The sequence below is a fragment of the Caretta caretta genome, chromosome 3 (assembly GCF_965140235.1).
Source record: "Caretta caretta isolate rCarCar2 chromosome 3, rCarCar1.hap1, whole genome shotgun sequence".
In the NCBI taxonomy this organism is placed as follows: domain Eukaryota; kingdom Metazoa; phylum Chordata; order Testudines; family Cheloniidae; genus Caretta; species Caretta caretta.
Window position 1 is genome coordinate 172,937,481 of NC_134208.1, and position 18,199 is coordinate 172,955,679.

Below are 18,199 nucleotides of genomic sequence, written 5' to 3' on the forward strand. Positions count from 1 at the left end.
TTGTTAGATTGAATAGTTTGAACAGTACAAATATGAGGAAAAAAGTGACTGCACTTGCCTTTATAATCTTGAGTACTCTTTCCCATCACTATTCTAAGAATTATGATATACAAATAAAGACTCACTTAGACTAATTAAGGGTAGTTTTACTTCACCTGGCAGTTCTTTAAAATTAGATTAATTCCAGTCCTTGTAGTCAGATACTCTTTCAGAATCAAGAAGCCATGGCCATGTAAACACTGAAGTAATTATGCCTCCTCTTCTTTTTTCCTTCTAATGTTCGTTCTTACAGAAAAGAGTCAACTTGAGTTTCAGAGTGTCTGCCAAAGGCTTTTGGCATTCCCCGGGGAATTGAATTTTACATTCTTTGGCAAATAATGTCTGTCTCCAGAAAAGCAAGAGGGAAAAACACTATTCCTCTTTTTCATCTAATACCAATGTTTGAACTTAATGCAGCTCTGCTTTTATTTTCAAGCTTGAAGAACATCTTGCATTGACGCTGATACACACCCTTTTAAGCTTCATTTGTTATAGCTGAGCAGCTGTCAAAGTGCAAACAGCATTTAAAAAAAAATAAAGGGGGGGCTGTTACTCTTCCAAAAACATTGTGATGGTTTTCACAGGTTTATATTAATGACAGTAAGAGTATATATCTGAACACAGCAGATAGTTTTATTTCAGTGCCTTTTTAATCTGGGTCATTTAAATTTTCTCTTAAATACCTGTATTTAATTTATGTTAAAAATACAGAAAAAGAAATCGAAACGAAATAAATCAGTAGCATCATAGGAGGTCAGCTGTGAATTCTTTCAAGGATAATAAAGAAAATATATGTTGTTGTGACTTTATATATATTAGGGGTGTAGATGTGGCTCAGATTTCCAAAGATAACTAGTCATTGTAAAAATAATGAGGAGTCCTTGTGGAACCTTAGAGACTAATAGATTTATTTGGGCATAAGCTTTCGTGGGCTAGAACCCACTTCATCAGATGCATGGAGTGGAAAATACAGGAGCAGGTATAAATACATGAAAAGATTGGAATTGCCTTACCAGGTGTGAGGTCAGTGCCTCAGTTTTGGAGTGCCCAGCTTATAACAATTTATAGGGGCCTGATTTTTCAGAAAGTGCTGAGTGAATGGCTGCTGTAGCCTGGCATAGTATAGAGAAGCCTCAAGGCTACACCTGTGGCCGTATCTCCCAGTCAGATTGCTGACCTGCAGCACACTGTGGCCAGAACTTCACCTCTCTAGGATCACTCCAGTCATGCCTTCTACTATATTGTATATAGGTTCTTACACTGTGCTCATTATTGTATCTGAGTGCCTTGCGGTAGTGCAATAAACAACATGAGTAAAATCTGTCACGGTTGTTCTTTCATCTTCTCCCTGTGGGGAGAAGTATATGCAGCAGAGTGTCTTGTTGCTACGTGTTCCTATTGTAGAAGGCAAGGTAAAAGAAATGAGCCTTGCACTTGGAGCAGAAGGTGGTAATGGCCCTTAGTTCCTGTAGGAGTACATTCCACAGTCATGGGCTGGATCTCAGGAAAGCTCTCTGTTGGGGACCATGGGGAAGGTGGTGTGAGTAGTACTGATACCGGTGCTAACCAGTTAGTAACTCCCAACATTACAGTAATCTTCACCAGGGGAGCTCAAGTGGCGGGGCTTATTGCTGGTGCAGGAACACAGAAACAAGTGTATTTAGCACAGAATCTGCCCTTACCCTATTTAGCTAATGTTTGTTATGCACAGTCCCTCTGAGAAGACTTCTGGCCTCAGACCTTCCAGTGGGCCCAAGAAACTATACTTACGCTTTTTTACGTCACTTTTCACACCATATATTTTGTCTGCTAGTTCATGCAAAGCACGATGAGCAAGATAATACACCCAAGCCTTGCACTGAATTAGAATCCATTTAAAATGTCTGAAATACAGAGGGTGGAGGTTACCTGAATGTACTGCTGCATCAGAGGCACACTGAGGTGTGGGATTTTGTGTGTGTGTGGTGGGGAGGGGTTGTTGCTTTTTACATTCTAGACAACAGGGTTATGTCTTAGCTCAGAGGTTCTCAAACTGGTCCGTGGACCACCAGTGGTCCGCGAGCTCCATTCAGGTGGTCCCTCTAAATTCCCACTAAAGTATGTGCCGGGGTGGCTGCACATGAGAGAATGAAGGGCCACCCACCTAATTAGTGAAGCCGTGCAGGTGTGGCTCCACTAATTAGGTGCCTGGGTCCCGCAGAAGACACACATGTAAGATGAGGTGGTGGCTTTGGGGGCAATAGTGGGTAGGTGGGAGGGGGCAGTGGGGTGAGAAGAGGGGGTGGAGGGAATTTGGGACATGCAGGGCTGAGGCAGCCAGACTAAGAGGCGACTTTCCCCAGCTTCAGGGCTGCAGCTGCAGGGAGAGACCCCCCCACCACCATTCCTTCCCAGCCCCAGCTCGGGGGCTGCCGCAGCGGGGAAGAGAGGGCACATCCATTGCATTAGAAAGGTAAGTCTACTGATATTAAAATAAGGAGTACTTGTGACACCTTAGAGACTAACTAATTTATTTGAGCATAAGCTTCCGTGCATCCGATGAAGTGAGCTGTAGCTCACGAAAGCTTATGCTCAAATAAATTTGTTAATCTCTAAGGTGCCACAAGTTCTCCTTTTCTTTTTGCTGATACAGACTAACACGGCTGCTACTCTGAAACCTGATATTAAAATATTAGTCGTATGCTTTTATTTGTAGAACAAAAAGTTTATTAAGGTTTTTTTTATATAGTGCTTTTATCCCAAGCACTTTACAATAGTTAGCTAACAGTACGAACAACATTTGGAAAGATCATTAAGTGGTCCGCTGAGACCCTCAGCAATTTTCAAGTGGTCCGTGGAAAAAGTTTGAGAGCAACTGTCTTAGCTGATAGTCTGATCCTGTTTTGCAATTCAAGGGTGTCATAAATAATACAGTACTATGTTTTTTGTGTGTGCTACAAACCAATATGGGAATGGATTACAATAAGGGAATGCAACTTTTATGAGCGATCCTTTAATATTATTTTGATTAAGGACGGACTGAAGGTATATAGATAAATACAGCAGGGGCCAGGAATCACTAATAATTTGTTCCATGGGAAATCTATGGAAGTATAACAGATTTCAAAACCTCAGGAATTGTGAAAATTGAAGGGGTCATAAAACACTTAACACTTCTGAGTTCTACACTTGATCAAAATTGAGTAACTAACTCAATTAATTCCCCCCCCCCCCAAATATATTAGATGCTCCAAAATCTACTTTGAAAATATGGGGAGTCGATAGAGCAGGTGTGAGATTAGTCAGAATATGAAGAGAAATAAAGATATGTAACTTTCTAGCTTGAACGTGTGCCACCTTGGGCTGTGATCTATTCAGGTTCTACGGGGTACTGTGTAGTTGGAGTTTCTTCTTTCAGATCAGAGCTAAAACGAAGGTCCTGACTGTCACAATTCAGGGCAACTGCACCTGTATTTCCCCCTCTGTGATCTGTCAAGGACACCCACTCGAGGCTCCCAGCTCCTCAGCTATCGCTTCTCTTGGGCAGAGACATGTGTCTGTCTCCCTCCTCCTGACTGGGGTTTTTCTGGGCTGTACAGATCTCTGCCTACACTGTGATGTCTCCAGCAAGCTAGTCTAAACAGGCCAGCATCTGTGCTCTGCTTTCTCTTCAAAGGCTATGAACTGTTATAATTGCCACCAGTTATAACTTATCCCACTATACCTCTTTATAAGCAAGCATGTTTATTCTTAGAGTGAAAGCATTACAGAGAAAACATCCATGCTAATAAACTTCCAGAAATCACCCCCAAGTCCTATACAGTCTCTGAAAGGAGTCAATCCTTCAAACCCCACAAAGGGTTTCTTTGTGGTTATGAGTTAATAACAGCATTTCCTCAGAACTAGCACCCTCGTAAATAATTCAGTCTTTCCTTTATGCAGCTTGCAGCTTTGATTTTGAGACTCCAAGAAATCAGCAGAAAATGGCTCCTACTTCAGAGTGTAGCTTCAAAAGGCTGGATTTCTGCATAACTAGAAGTGGGGAATTTTGCATTCACCAACCCAGAGAGCTCCCCAAACAGACTGCTTGGCATGTTGGTCCCAAAAGTCCATTCTTGCCTGGCACATCATTCACTACAGTCCCAGAACATTTTTCAGGGTTAGCCCTAGTGTCCCCACCCATGTTTCTAGTTAGAGTAATTTATATTTGGTGTTCTTCAGTTCCTCCCTCAGTCTTAATTAGATATAGTTTTCTTCTACCTGTTCTGTCTTATACTATTACATATTAGCTGCTACATTCTGTCAGAGACATGGCTCTATTCTAGTGGTCAGTGAGTTGACTGCTATTGTTAGACCTAGCCAGGCCTGAAGTCCTAGGGAATAGAGAGCTAAATGTCTAGAAGAGCAGCCCAGAACTTTTTGAGATGGTGAGCAAGAGGAAATGATTGAATTACTTCTGTTATGTGACAGTTGGCATAATTTGGTCAAAATTCAGTTAAGTTTTAAGGCAGGGAGTAATAAAATGCTCTTATCCCAGTTGGTAAATGAAAGGACAAGAGAACTGCACCAAATTGACTGTGGTGAGGAATCACCCTGACTGAGGCCCTATTCAGTTACTGTTGGATAAGGGAGCCTGGACAGGGACAGAGGGAGGGAGAGGGCTTCTACTTTTTCCTGGGAGTGCCTCTCTGAGAGTAAGAACGCTCTCTACCACTGATTTCTCTCCCACACGATGCAGCTTCAGCCTGGAAGCCATCCACCATCCTGCAGACGGAGCTGAGCTGAGGCAGTGGACAACACTGAGGTGGCTTGAGCTGAAGCCTCAGAGCAGAAGAATGCTGGTGTCGGCCTCCCTACCCAACAATTAAAGCTGGAATCAATGGGCCAGGTGGTGGAGCAGCACAGATTGCAATTCCCTTAAGAGCTAGAGATAGACCTGTGAGAAATCTTGGATTCCACCCGCCCTGGACAGCAAACTGTGAGTGATGAGCAGGGGAGGAAGTGGCTAGAATGCACCAGCCACTCACAACTGCCAGAGGAGACCTGTGGTTGGGACTATTGTTAAGAGTAGCAGAGGGGTTGGAGTCTAACCCCAATATACACTGTTAGATAATTAACCGCTGGCTTTTCAAAGTTTATTTTGTTGTCCTTGCAAGGAGTGCTTGCAAGGAGGCTACACATACAGTCTCCCAGGTTTCTGGGTGGGGGGCTTGACCTGGTGTTTAAGTTTGCAGAAGGAACCACTAAAAAACTGAACCCCGGCCCTCTCTGCTCCTGACTCACACCTAGCAAAACAGTTACACTGTATAAGTAACAAATTCCTTTGTAATCTCTCTGAATAAAAGGCACTACATGAATGTAAGAGGATGTTATCCCTAATATTGTGACCAGTTGCGCATGTAGCTGGAACAAAGCAAATCATCACTGTTAAAGAGAAGTCTATTCACTGTTTTGTTGACCACAGCATTCTTGTGATCAGAAACACGGGGCCATTACAGTTAACATGCTGCCAATGTGCTGTGGCTGGTATTTTGGGCCTAAGGAAGCTAGGTGCCCAACTCTCTTAGGCTCCTTTGAAAAGCCTAGCTTTTGTGCGTTGATTCTGAGCATCCTAGCCATATACTTGTTTTACTTTTAGGCCCATTTCAACAGCATCCCTCCTCCCCCCATGCAAATATATATAAAACAAACAGTGGTTACTGAATGGAAATAACCTATCCAGCTCAATACATGCTGGAATAATCTTCCATTTCTCACTAGTACCCACTTCTTAACTGGTGTAGCTACTAGGATAATGATCACTGCTTTTTTGGGTTGTTTATTGAGTAATGTCTGGCCTTCAGTAATTCATGGAACAGGTTGTTTTTATCAGTTTCCATCATGGGTGAAATTTACCTTGCTGTGCGAACCAGCCCAAGGTCTATTCACCCCTTGAATCCTACTCTGAGGGTTTGAAAGTGAGACTTGAGTGGTGCAGGGGATTGGTACTAGACCTCTGTACAGGAGTCAGTTTCAGTCTATAGCTGTGCAGTTAAACTACAGTTCTGGGGAAATTACCCTTTTATCTTTCTATTATCTAGGGAGAAACTAAGAAAAGTTATTTTTGAGCCAAATGAGATTGGCACGAACATTATAATCAATCCTGTGCTGTCTTAGAGTCCATATGATTCCCGTGACTTCAGTGGGATTGAATTAGGGCAGGATATAGCCCTCTTTTGTGAACTAGTCTCCAGTTGCAAGAGGCCTACAAAATGGTTTAAGCTGAGCCAGGACTTGGGTTCTTTCAGTGATTCTCTCATCACACTGCTGAAATTACCGTGAACTCATCACCCTGGACGGAGCTACCTCCTGAACTTAAACTCCTACTGGCAACTGAACGTCCTTACAGTCAAAAAGTAGGAATCTCAAACAGATACCGCACGCTCCTTAATCTGGTACAAAAGAAATGCAGAGAGCCATCTGTAATGGCAATACGAAGTGGAAAAGAGGCAGAGTGGTGTGAGAGAGTAAAAGCCATGGGTGGTATGGGAGATAGGGAAGGAAAATAAAATAGGAAACTAACTCTGCATAACATGTAATTATGTAACCAAAAGCAGAGTTTGCGTTTCAAAAGGTTGGCCATGGCTCTAAACATATGTACACACACCATTTACAATGGGCATGATTCTGATCTCTCACCGGTAACAAGCAGGAGTAACTCCACTGAATTCAACAAAGTTATGCTGTTGGAAGTCTTGCGTAAGGTCAGAGCGAGGCTCACAGATTGTGTAAACGTTGTGATTCTCCAGCTGAACTTTAAATTCTCACGTTTGCAAATGTAAAGGAAAAGCAAAGCAAATAGCTTACTACAGATACTTTCTAGCTTCTAGTGTATTTACAAATTAGTTTAGATTACGTTTGCAAGGCATGCAGTGTGCTCATGTTGACCCCAGTGTGCAGATGCATATTCTTCATGTAAAACAAGAAGTTCCTGCAAGTGCTAATCCATGTTAAAGGCATGTGTTGGTCCATTATTTTAATACATTAACTCTCTTCAACCTGCCACTTGCTGAAAGGGGACGAAACTGTAATTTGATGTGTGGGCTGGGTAATCGGAAAAATCAGGTTTATCACGCTGTAATAGCTGCATTTCTGAAAATCGGATCAAGTCCTGTGTTTACAGTTACCAGGGGAACTTCATATTATTTTTTAAACTGAAGTTTATGGGTAAAGCTTTTAGAAGCACCTAAATCACTTAAACACTTCTAAAAATGTCACCTTATGTGCTTCCACCCACGAAATTAGTAACAGGTTTGTGCATACACAGCCCTAGGCACTCAGCCATGCTACTTCTGTGGTTAACACAGTGCTAAGGATTCCATGATTAAACAGTCCAGGATTTTCTAAAGTGACTCAGTGCTCAACTAGAGTACACTCATGGGATCTGATCTCCCCCCACCCCACCCCGATCATTCTGATCGCTCATCCTCCACAACTCAGGCTGCCTTAAAAGTGCCTCAAGTTGGGCACCTGACACTAGTGGCAATTCTCGCACGTCTTGGCCAGGAACAGTATCTTCCTTTAGCGTTTGAAAGGCTCCCACATAACAATCTATTGTACCTGCTGCAATATCCATCCTTGTATTCATTCCTCCTTAACAGATGGAACATACAAGAAGCGTGTTTTTTAAAAAAAACTTTACGACTGTTAATAATGCAGCACTTGCTTAGGCCACTCTATTAGATACCAGCAGTCAGAAACATAGAAATGTTGAGAATAGAGATGCAGAGGGTTTTAGCACTTTTTTAAAATAACCTTTATACTCAAGGAAAATTCACTCTGTTCACTGAACCTCATGCTTTCAAAGCCACTTTCTGTAAGTAACCTTCATTGCGATATAAGTGGAGATGAAACAAAGTTTCAAAATCTGCATCAAACATCATGTATTTGACGTGACCCAAGCCCCAAAATGTTACCCTGTCTATTTTTCTGCTTCCAGTGGTTAGCTATATTAAAATGTAAGCCCTTTTGGAAGCCACTGCATGCTTCTTAGCATAAAGAGGTTGGTCGAGTGTATCAGGTGCTGGACCCTGTCTGAGGAGAAATGGGCTCAGTTCCTGAGTCAGTCACAAAAAAAATGATTTGCCCTTAATCTACCTCATGCCTCAGTTCCCCGTTTGTAAAAAGAGGAGAATCCTTTTCTACTTCATGAGGGTGTTCTGAGGATAAAAACTGTTAAAATGGTGAAGTGCTTGGGTGCCACAGCAATACGAGATTTGTGTATACCCAGGTAGATTTCACTCTTGCTCTTACACTTCTGTAGACTCTAGGCAAAACTTCTTGAAAATATTCGGCAATTAATTTAATGAAGAAATGAACAAGTGGCTGTGACTTAGTGTGAGATGATGACTGATGATGAAATTTGCTCACCATAACTAAAAGCCGTGTGCAGCATAGAAGCTATTCAACTGCATCAGGAAACTTAAGGTAACCACTTTCTCATATGTCACTGTGACTCCTTGCTTAGACACAAGGGGTCTCTACTAGAGTGATGCTAGATTTAGCATCTCCTCTTTCCCAGTGTCCCCCCACTGAATCTGGGCACACTGTGCCTCTGGCCTAAGGTGTGAAAAGCAATGTGTCTAACATGGCGAGCAGGACAGTTTCATTACAGGAAGGTGGCAGGTTATGTTAGGGCATTGAAAGCCTGACCTTTGTTTCTGGATACTAGGCTGATCAGGTTAGCCAGGGATATATGGTTGATATTTTTGTATGACCCAAGCTGTACTTAAGTAAAACTTGTTTATGAAAACCTCCACTAAAAAGCAGGTGTTGTTGACATCCCATTAGTAACCTTTGACTTACCTTCCCCTTCTGAAACTTTTCATCCCAAAGGACTAACATTTCAAAGCTTTTTTCCCCTCCCTCCACGTTTGCATATTGTAAACATTTTTCATCTCTGCCCTGGTGGAACAGAGCCAAAAATCTGCACAATGGGGGAACTAGATGTTAATGAGCAGAGATTGTGGGAAAATGTGTACCAGGCTGCCCTGCCTGACCTGCATGATAATGCTACATTTAACACATTCTTTTCCATTAGAGTCGTGGCCTTGAAATGATAGCAAACAACACGTAGTGTGAAGTTTATGTTTTAGAGAAAACTGCTTTCCTAGAAAAGTAGAAACAACAAATTTTATTGTCTACTGTTAGCAGACAAACAGCTGCCCCTGGAAATATTTATAGGCAAACTGTGCTGTGAGTTTATACATTCGGTTTTCACTGAAATTACATTTTGTGCAAATTTACATAAAACACACACGTCTTACATATAGACACATTAAAATAAATACAATCACTGTATAAGATAGTTGGGGAGCTGACACAAAAAACCTTATCACTGCTGGTAAAACAGTAAGGGGGGAACTATTGGGATATTTGGTACTTTCTAAATAGAACTTTGCTTTGAATGTGCTCATACCCCCTTCTAACATACTTTTTTCATGGAATTTTTGTTAGTTTGAATGTTCCTGAAAAATGAATTTTGATCCGATGAGCCAAGATTTACTTAATTACAAAACAATTTATTTAGTTTATTTCATTACCATATGGAAATCATTAAGGGCAGAAGCACTGAGGGAACATAAACAATACCATGTGACTTAGACAACCAATTGTACAGCCTGAAGCTATCAAATAGTGAACATATTAAATACTAAAAGGAATGTTTACAATCAGCAGTTTGTACATAATGAATAAGGTGAAATTTGTTTGCATAAAATCTCTAACCATGAGTTATACCAAAGAGATCCATAACAAATCCTGATTGCAGACAACTTGTGAGCAGAAAAAAGGCCTAAATTCACTGGACAATTATTTTTTTTTCAAATTTACTACCCAGCTATTTTATACATTACAAAGAATTTGTATATGTCCAACTATAGTCTTTATTTTAAGGATGCCCTTTAGCATGCGGAAAACTGTACAGAAATGTGAACTATTTGCAAATGAAATTCTAAATCCCAGATTGGAAAACATCTCCTTCATTACAGATAGCTGAACAACTTTTGCATGGGGAAATGGCTTTATATCTCTTTTCCTAATATAAAGAAATCAGCCCTGTTCCAACCATTGAGTGGAAATGGGCCCTGAGCCATATTCTGCAAAAGATCCAGTGTGTTCTTCAATGGAACATCTGTTCGATATGGATGGCATTTCTTAGAACAGGCTTTCTGATTAAAGAAATGCTGAAGCCTTGATTCAAAAAGTACTTGTGCCCCAAGACAACTGCTCACTCTGTGCCAACTCTGTTATGTACGGTATCTTTATAGAGATGGCTTCAATCCTAACTGATACCCAAAATACAGAGAATGTTGTCAGCATGCTTTGGAGATGAACATGCCAATCTGTATGTAGTAACAAACAAATAGCAAAACACTAAAGAATAAACTCTCTTTTCAGATGTCTGAAAACTGTTGCCTGGCAGTAGTCTCCCTGCCAAACATTTGACCAGTTTCTTCTGCTTCAAAAGCTACTTCATAGGTATTCCACAAGCAATCTCAATATGCTGTCAGTCGTCTGTCGGCCCAGTCCTCAAATCGCCAATGAGCACCTTAAAAAGGGTGGAAGTTGCACTGTGCATCCTGGGTAAATATGAAGCCTGCGTGAAATAAAGGAGCTGTTACTTGCATATGCTTGTGCCTGCACTGTACTAAAGCCAGCAATGCACTGCAGTAACACACACCACTACAGTACCATCAAAAAAGTGGGCACGGTGTGGAGGAAAAGAGTCATGGCTACGGGGGTGTACGTTGTCCTTACAAAAACATGTTGCTTGCCCGTGCTAGGGTAGTACACATTTCAGAGCAGAACCTGAATAGAGTGTGTGTGTGTGTGTGCGTGTGTGTGTGTGCGCGGGGGGTGAGGGGGGTGTCTGTGCTGTGACTGGTTGGGTGGGCACATGGGGTGGGGGAGGAGTTTTATATTGTAAGTTATAAGACACTTGGGGCTTACTGTGTGTTCTGAAGACTCTTGCCGGTTAGCATGGGTACTTGTAGTTCCTGTTGCTCTGTTCCCCTTTCCTGCATCCCTGCTGTCCAGAGCAATGTGTGCTGTGCTACAAAGCTCTCCCTCCATTGACTCACACACTTCTTCTGGGTATCAATTTGAGCCTAGTGTGGGACCTTTTATGACAAGTACTAGCTCACTGCTTTGATAAGGGCAAGCTGCACACCCATTTCTTGCTGAGCATTGGCTTGTCTGTCCACCTCCCGGGCTCATCAGGCACGACTGCGTACCTCCTTCTCAGGGTATTTTTGTGCATTTCTTTTTTCATCACATGACTTGAACTCAGATGACCAAGGGCTATGTTTACTTCTGGGCTGTGTGGGTAAGAGAAGGAGACAGCTCCACTGTGATTTGGGTTTTTTTGTTTGTTTTTTTAAGGGACTGGAGAGGATGGAGTACTGGGTCGGTAGCAGCAGGAGAAGGAGCGAAGGATCACGTTGCACCCTTCCCTGGTTCCTACTGGGTCCTAGCAACCATGGGGTTCTGAGCTTTTATTTTTTAGCAAGCACAGTACCTTCAGTAGATCTGAAGATCATGCCACATGGGTTGAGAGATACTGATATAACCCATCTTCCTGCCAGTGCTGGAGTCTTCCCTACAGTGTACATTCTAATGCTTTTTCCAGTCTTGTTTGAGTTGTCCCAAATGAGTTTAACACCATCTACCTGAACACACTACTATACAGTCTAATAGATAAGGAATATCTCCCTATATTTAGTCTAAAAGTTTTATCTTTCTTAATTTAATCCCAGTATTTCTTATAGCACCAGCCCACCCTCCCTTTATCACTGGTGTCTTCATCCTTCATACATTATGCACATAGATAGTTATCACTTTCCCGCCCTCAGGTATCCATTTAGCTTTGCACTTCTAGGTCTGTTAATCTTTCTTCTTAAATCAGTTCCTTCACTGTCACTGGCTGAATTCCGACACAGTTTAGGCAAATATAATTCCACCACATGACTCTGCTCATGGACCTTAGTTCTCATCCGCACCACTGTCTGCTATTCAGAGCCTAACTTTCTCCTGAGCAAAGACTGTCAATAAATCAAATTGTGTAGGGACTCTCAGTCGATCCTGCAGCATGCCTCAATATTCTGCAAAGTCGGGCTCTTGTGATGTGGGCAGGATTCATCCCATGAGGCTTTTACTATAAGTAGAGCAGGATGGATTTGAGTATGTTCCTATCATCTACACTCCTAGCCAAGAGTCAGGATGGAAATTTAAGCCCATAATGTTATATTAAGGGTAGAATGTATTTCAAAATTTTCTTTCCTATGCTCCTCCCTAACTCAGACCCTCATTCAGTGTGCCTGCCCAGAGGCAGAAACCTAGATACCCTAGGGAACTCTTACTGCAGAATCTTAAGCACCTAGACTCACTTGGTAGCTACGCTGTTCCATGAGAGTTTTGTGCTTCACGGTGGTCCTGAAACTGGGACTTAGATGCCCAACTCCTTTTGTTCATCCAGGCCAGACAGACTAAACAGCTTGTCCAGTGTCACACGAAGTCTGGCAGAGCAAGGAATTGAACTTTGGTAGTCAGGGACTCCAGAGATCCTTTTAATGACTGGACCATCTTTTCTCTCCCAGGATGCCTGCTCCCTCCAGAAAAGGAAAAAATGTGATCTCTTTTGAGAGTAGTGCTTTGTAGCTTCACTGTGGTTCTACACTCCTGTTGCCCAGCTTTGTGCTAAGGAAACCCAATTGTAGCAAAGGGCTTCTTCCCTTAATTGGACAAGTCTTGATGTGGATGAGACTGTGCTTTAAATTCTGTCCAGCTGTATTTTGTAACTGTTTTTAATTAATGAGTTCAGTCCTTTTTATTAACACACATTCGTGTTGAAATTGAATGTTAAAAGATTCTGTGGACTAGTCCAATCTGTTAAACTATCCTTAATTATAGAGTATGTCTATATATAGTAGTTTACCAGGTATATTAAATTTTCTGGCATGTTTTTTGTTCAGCTGAGAGAATTTGGTGAGGCATTGTCAATTACTTTTAGTGGACATAAAAAACATTGCTAGAAAATAAGGTCTTGCCTTCTTTAATCTAACAAAACAGATCTTGTCTGGCTCTCTAACAGATGGGCTAGTGTCCCATGAGAAGACAGTCACTTCCTTGGCATAATAAACAAAGACAGAGAAATTCTGTCTGCAAATGATTAGTGTATTATAAAGTTAGATGCAAACGTTCCGATATTATTGGAATGGGTTCCACAGCCACATTTCTTTAACTGGTTTCAGAGTAGCAGCCGTGTTAGTCTGTATTCGCAAAAAGAAAAGGAGTACTTGTGGAACCTTAGAGACTAACCAATTTATTTGAGCATAAGCTTTCGTGAGCTACAGCTCACTTCATCGGAGTGAGCTGTAGCTCACAAAAGCTTATGCTCAAATAAATTGGTTAGTCTCTAAGGTGCCACAAGTACTCCTTTTCTTTAACTTTCTGTCATAAGTCTGATACAAGACAGCAGTAAATCAGGAGTAAAACTTTACTAGGCTACAAACTGCTAATGTTTCTAGCAGAGCAAAGATAGTAAAATTATACTTACTTACCATCTGATGACCAATCATTTGACTATAATAAACTGGCTAACATGTATGTATATCACTGGCTTTTATTAGATGTAATCAGAGCTGCTCAACTGTATGTCATAGTTTCTGCACTTCCAACAGCTAATGGAGATTTTCTCTTTAGTCCAAATGGTTGGGACTCATACAAAAAGATCTGAGTTTTATTCCAGCTTTTTTCCATTAAGTACAGAATGCTATGATGTGTCCCATAATAAGAACTGTGAAATTGCTAGATGGCCCTTTAGATATAGTTTTCACTTTACATGACATTCTTGGAAAATTCTCTTAGGGCCCATTTGACTTCAATGGAAATTTCTCCATTAATTTCAATAGACTTTGCATGATGCCTTTAACTCACAAAACTTACCAATCTGCATGTTATAACAACACATGAAGGTCATGCAGTATATTTTGTTGGTCCAGAAGTTCTTTGATTTCAAAGGACACTGTATTTTTCTGTGTCTGGGCACTTCCCCAGATAGATCCCATTCCCATGGGCATTGTACTTAATGACAAAATTTGCATTTCACAGTTTAAAAAAAAAGGCGGGCGGGGAGTCAAATGACAGTTCTCCATCTGTAAAATTAAAATAAAATAGTGATAAATAATGCAGCAAACTATTAAGTCACAAACCATACTTTCTGGCTCGTTCTCCAGCCAGAAGTTGGGAGGGGGTGTTTTTTTCCACCTCTGATACTTCATTTTTCACCAATTACTTGTGGGATGTTTGACACACACATTTAGAAAAAGGGTGGGGAAGAAAATCAAAGTTCAGAACCAAATTCCACATGTGTAATTATATTAAGGCTGCAGGGCTTGGCTTTGCTGAGAAATATTACCATACCTGGTTACTTTCACTGCTTTGAGAGTCCTAACCTTAAATTCCAGATTCAAGTCTTGAGACAGAAATAGCTCTGGTGACCTGAGGCAGAAGAGAATTAAACTGGATTGTCTGTAGTGCAGGCCCTGAGCCTTAAAACTAATGAAGATTTTTAAAAGAGACTAAACACTTTTAGATACCCAAATAACTCATTTTAGATAAGCAAAGCCATAAATATACACTGGAGATACAAAATACAAGGAGATTCACAGCCCTGCAGGCTATTTGTGATGGGAGATTTTTTTTTAACCTTATTGTTTGTGCATTTCTACTTCTAGAATCAGTTGTCAGTGAAGAGAGCTTCATGGGAAGAAAGAACAAACTACTGTAGTTAGAATAATGTGACCTCCACTGCATATTTCCTTTTCTCCTTTGAGATGGATTTGCTGGAGTGGGTTGAATGTGTCTAAAGCTAAAAGAAATCAGAAGAGGGATTTTCATAGAGCTCAATCATGCCTGAGTGTCTGCAACCATAGATCAATATGCAGTACATTTTGTATTAGGACGCTACGTGTCTCTGAAGTGCTTTGACTTTGGATTGGTATTTGTCTCTCCCTATAGTACACTTTTCTTTTCATCTAGCTACTTCCCAAGTCTACTTAGAAAATCCACTTATGCCATTTTTCTGGATGACATAAATGCTACAAAATATGTAAAAACATAGCTCCTGTTAATAAATATAGCTCTTTCTACTCTGTTAGCATGTAACTAAATTAGCATTTGCTCTCGCCCCATAAATTGCCTTCCCATTACGTTTTGAAGACCTAAGCAACAACTAAATAAAACATTCAAATTGCTTAACTGTCTCACAAGGTGATCTCAACTAAAGGAGAATGGTGAAGGATATTAAAAGCAGTAAATGTTTATCTGTGTCCAGTAAGTGTCTGACTCCTCAGATTTTAGATAACCACTACCATTTTATTTGCCCTAAAATATATTAAAGTCCCCCCAAAAGTAATACAATTGCACATTTCTGATAGATTTCGTTCCAATGAGTGTAGTGAGTTTCTTATGAAGCAAAACAAAAAACTTCTCTCCCGATTTGAGTGACATAGTCAATGAAATCACTCAACATATGAAAATGAACGTGATTGAAAACTGTCTTATTCCACTGTTCATTCTGTATGATGCAAAATCCAAGCATTGATAAAGGACCTTAGGGCAGTCCTATGGAACATAAAGCAGAGTTTACCCTTTTTTGGGAGGGCTTTGAATTAGCCTTCCAGGGCATTTAAAGCAGAAGAAGTAGGAATGTCTTTTCTAATCCCTTCCTTGAATGGAACATTCAAATTTCAAAGACTGCAACAGTTTTGATAACACAATTAAGCTAAGCCCCTTTAATTTCGCATCCTATTTCATGTGATCATATGACTGGGAACAAGGATTTTGGTTTCCAGTTCTGGCAGAGCTACTGATTCATAGTTTGAAGTTAGACAAATCCTTTGACCTTCCTTTATCTCATTCATTCCTTCTTGGAAACTCCGTAAAAAGTAGGATTTTACAATGAGCCTCGGCGATGAGCTTTTCTGGGTGCAAGAGAAAGTGAAAACAAAAAATGAGGTTTGTCTGCTTATAAGGAAGGTCACTGCATTGCATTTCATAGCGGATATTTTCTTAGTAATAGTCCTGAAAAACCTGTTTGTGGACAATGAAAAACTATAGCTGGAATGCACAGATTTTTCTTAAATTAAAACCTAAAAAATAGCCCCATTAAGATGAATATTTCAAAACTTTATTTTTTTGTAGTTTTGGAATACATACTGCACATAAAAAGAACATATTTAGTATAGCTTGTATATAGGTTTGACGAATACATCCTAACATTACAGGGCATCATATCAATACATCATTTCATATATTCACAATGGTGTTTGCTTCAAGTGTTCTCAAATTACTCCACTTCAGCGTTGGCTTTATATTTCAGTTCCAATCATATTTCTAGTTAGTAAACTTTCCTTTTTAGCCTTATTGTTTATTTCAAGGAGTCCCCTAATCTTGCTATTTTCCTATGTCAGATGAAAATAATCATCTCAACTATGAAATCAACAGAACAGTGCTGCAACGGGTGAACTGATTGAAATGATTTATGAAAGACAGAAAAAAGGAAACCTTTTAATTGACATACTTTTTCAAAAAATAGAATACACAGTATCACTGATGGATCCCATTCATGTAACAAGTTATACTAGAGATGTACCTGGGCAAAAGCCTGTTAAGGTTTATTGTTGCTGTCAGAGATTCTGGGTAGTGACAGTGATATTCCATACTGCAGCTGATCAGCCAAGCTTAATGCATCCAGATACCATGGTAATGGGTGTGGGCATAAGAGTCTGATTAGAACAGAATTTGAGAATGAATTACTCTAACGATATCATGAGCAATGTGATTAATTTCTCAAACTCCACACTGAAATGGTCTCCTTGTGGCTTGCAAGATTTTGTTTATGTGACACAAAAGGGGAGACATTCAAAGACACAAATAGGATTGATGCATCCAATGGAAGACAAATTGCCCTTTGTACCTTTGAAAATTTTCCCCAAAAGGTGTGCATTACTTCTTTAATATGGTTTCTGCGAGGGTGCAGAGTAATCTAAGGAGCTTCTCCATGTGATTTTTTGCACCTGCCAACTCCCCAGAACCTCTAGCCTTCTTCCTCAGGGCATTAGCAATTAGAGCTGTGTGAAGTTTCACACATAAAGCGAAACTGGAGAATTTTAGTTGTTTAATCAGGTCAAAGGCTAAATTCCTCCTCTGTGCAACATGTTGCCCTAGGCTGAAGCTTAGCCACATAAAATGGAATGTTTAGACCCCAACTTGACAATTAACATATTAATTTAGGGCTTATGTCACAGATCGGGGGGGGGGGGGGGAACTTCATTGCACAGTTTGCAAATATAAGTCAATGTATATCCCTGCCTTAAACAGCCAGGTAATTCCACTTTCAGATTTGGTAACTGGACAATCTTCTATCATGTGTTGCATTATCTGTCTGATACTGTAATTGTAGTAGGCCCCACGAATGGATCACAAATCACTCATGATCTATGACTCAAGGGGAGAGAGAGACACTGGTATAAATCAGCATATTTACTGATTTACACTAGCTGAAGAACTGGCCCAACAAGTAATCCCAATAGTGCTTAGTGCTGATAGGAAAATATACATTTTCAAAGTGCTGTACAATCCCTAAAAATTAATACCTGGCTAACATTGGAGCATTGGGGTGCTCAATATTGGTGGTGTAAATTAGTTCCCATGGCCATGACATTTTACCTCTATAAAGTTAAGACGCAAGCCCTGGCCATACAAAGGGGATCTTAAGAGAAGATCAAGGTCCTAAAGATGGTGAGTTCACTTGATTTGCTGGGTGTGTTTGGGGGAGTTGTGCCAAGTGCCTCAAGAGCTAGCAACCAGTTTGTTGTTCGCTTTGTGATCAATAGCGTTACATGTGGGTTTCATGTTTATGCTTACTGACGCAAACATAGAGGATGCCTTTGGCTCAAATTCAAGTGAGAATCTAAGATAAGGGTACTTGCATCTTCTTTCAGCCTCCTCAGCACCTTACACCAATTTAGACTCAATCTTTCTGATTCCCTCAAACCCTCCTCATATTTTTTCCTCCTTAGGATTTATGTTAAGCCCCAAAGATTGTAGGCTACCCTTTTTTTCCACTGGTAGCCATATC

The 18,199-nt window shown here is 40.6% G+C and overlaps 1 long non-coding RNA gene across 1 annotated transcript in view; it reads right to left on the reverse strand.

Moving 5' to 3' along the window:
• Positions 1-9,273: 9,273 nt before the first annotated feature.
• Positions 9,274-18,199, reverse strand: part of LOC142071447 (uncharacterized) — a 45,425-nt gene continuing 36,499 nt past the window's right edge. The window contains exons 2-3 of the long non-coding RNA XR_012667476.1: positions 14,002-14,210; positions 9,274-10,654 (exon numbers count right to left, since the gene is read on the reverse strand). This is a non-coding gene — a long non-coding RNA (uncharacterized LOC142071447). The remainder of the gene's footprint in view (positions 10,655-14,001; positions 14,211-18,199) is intronic.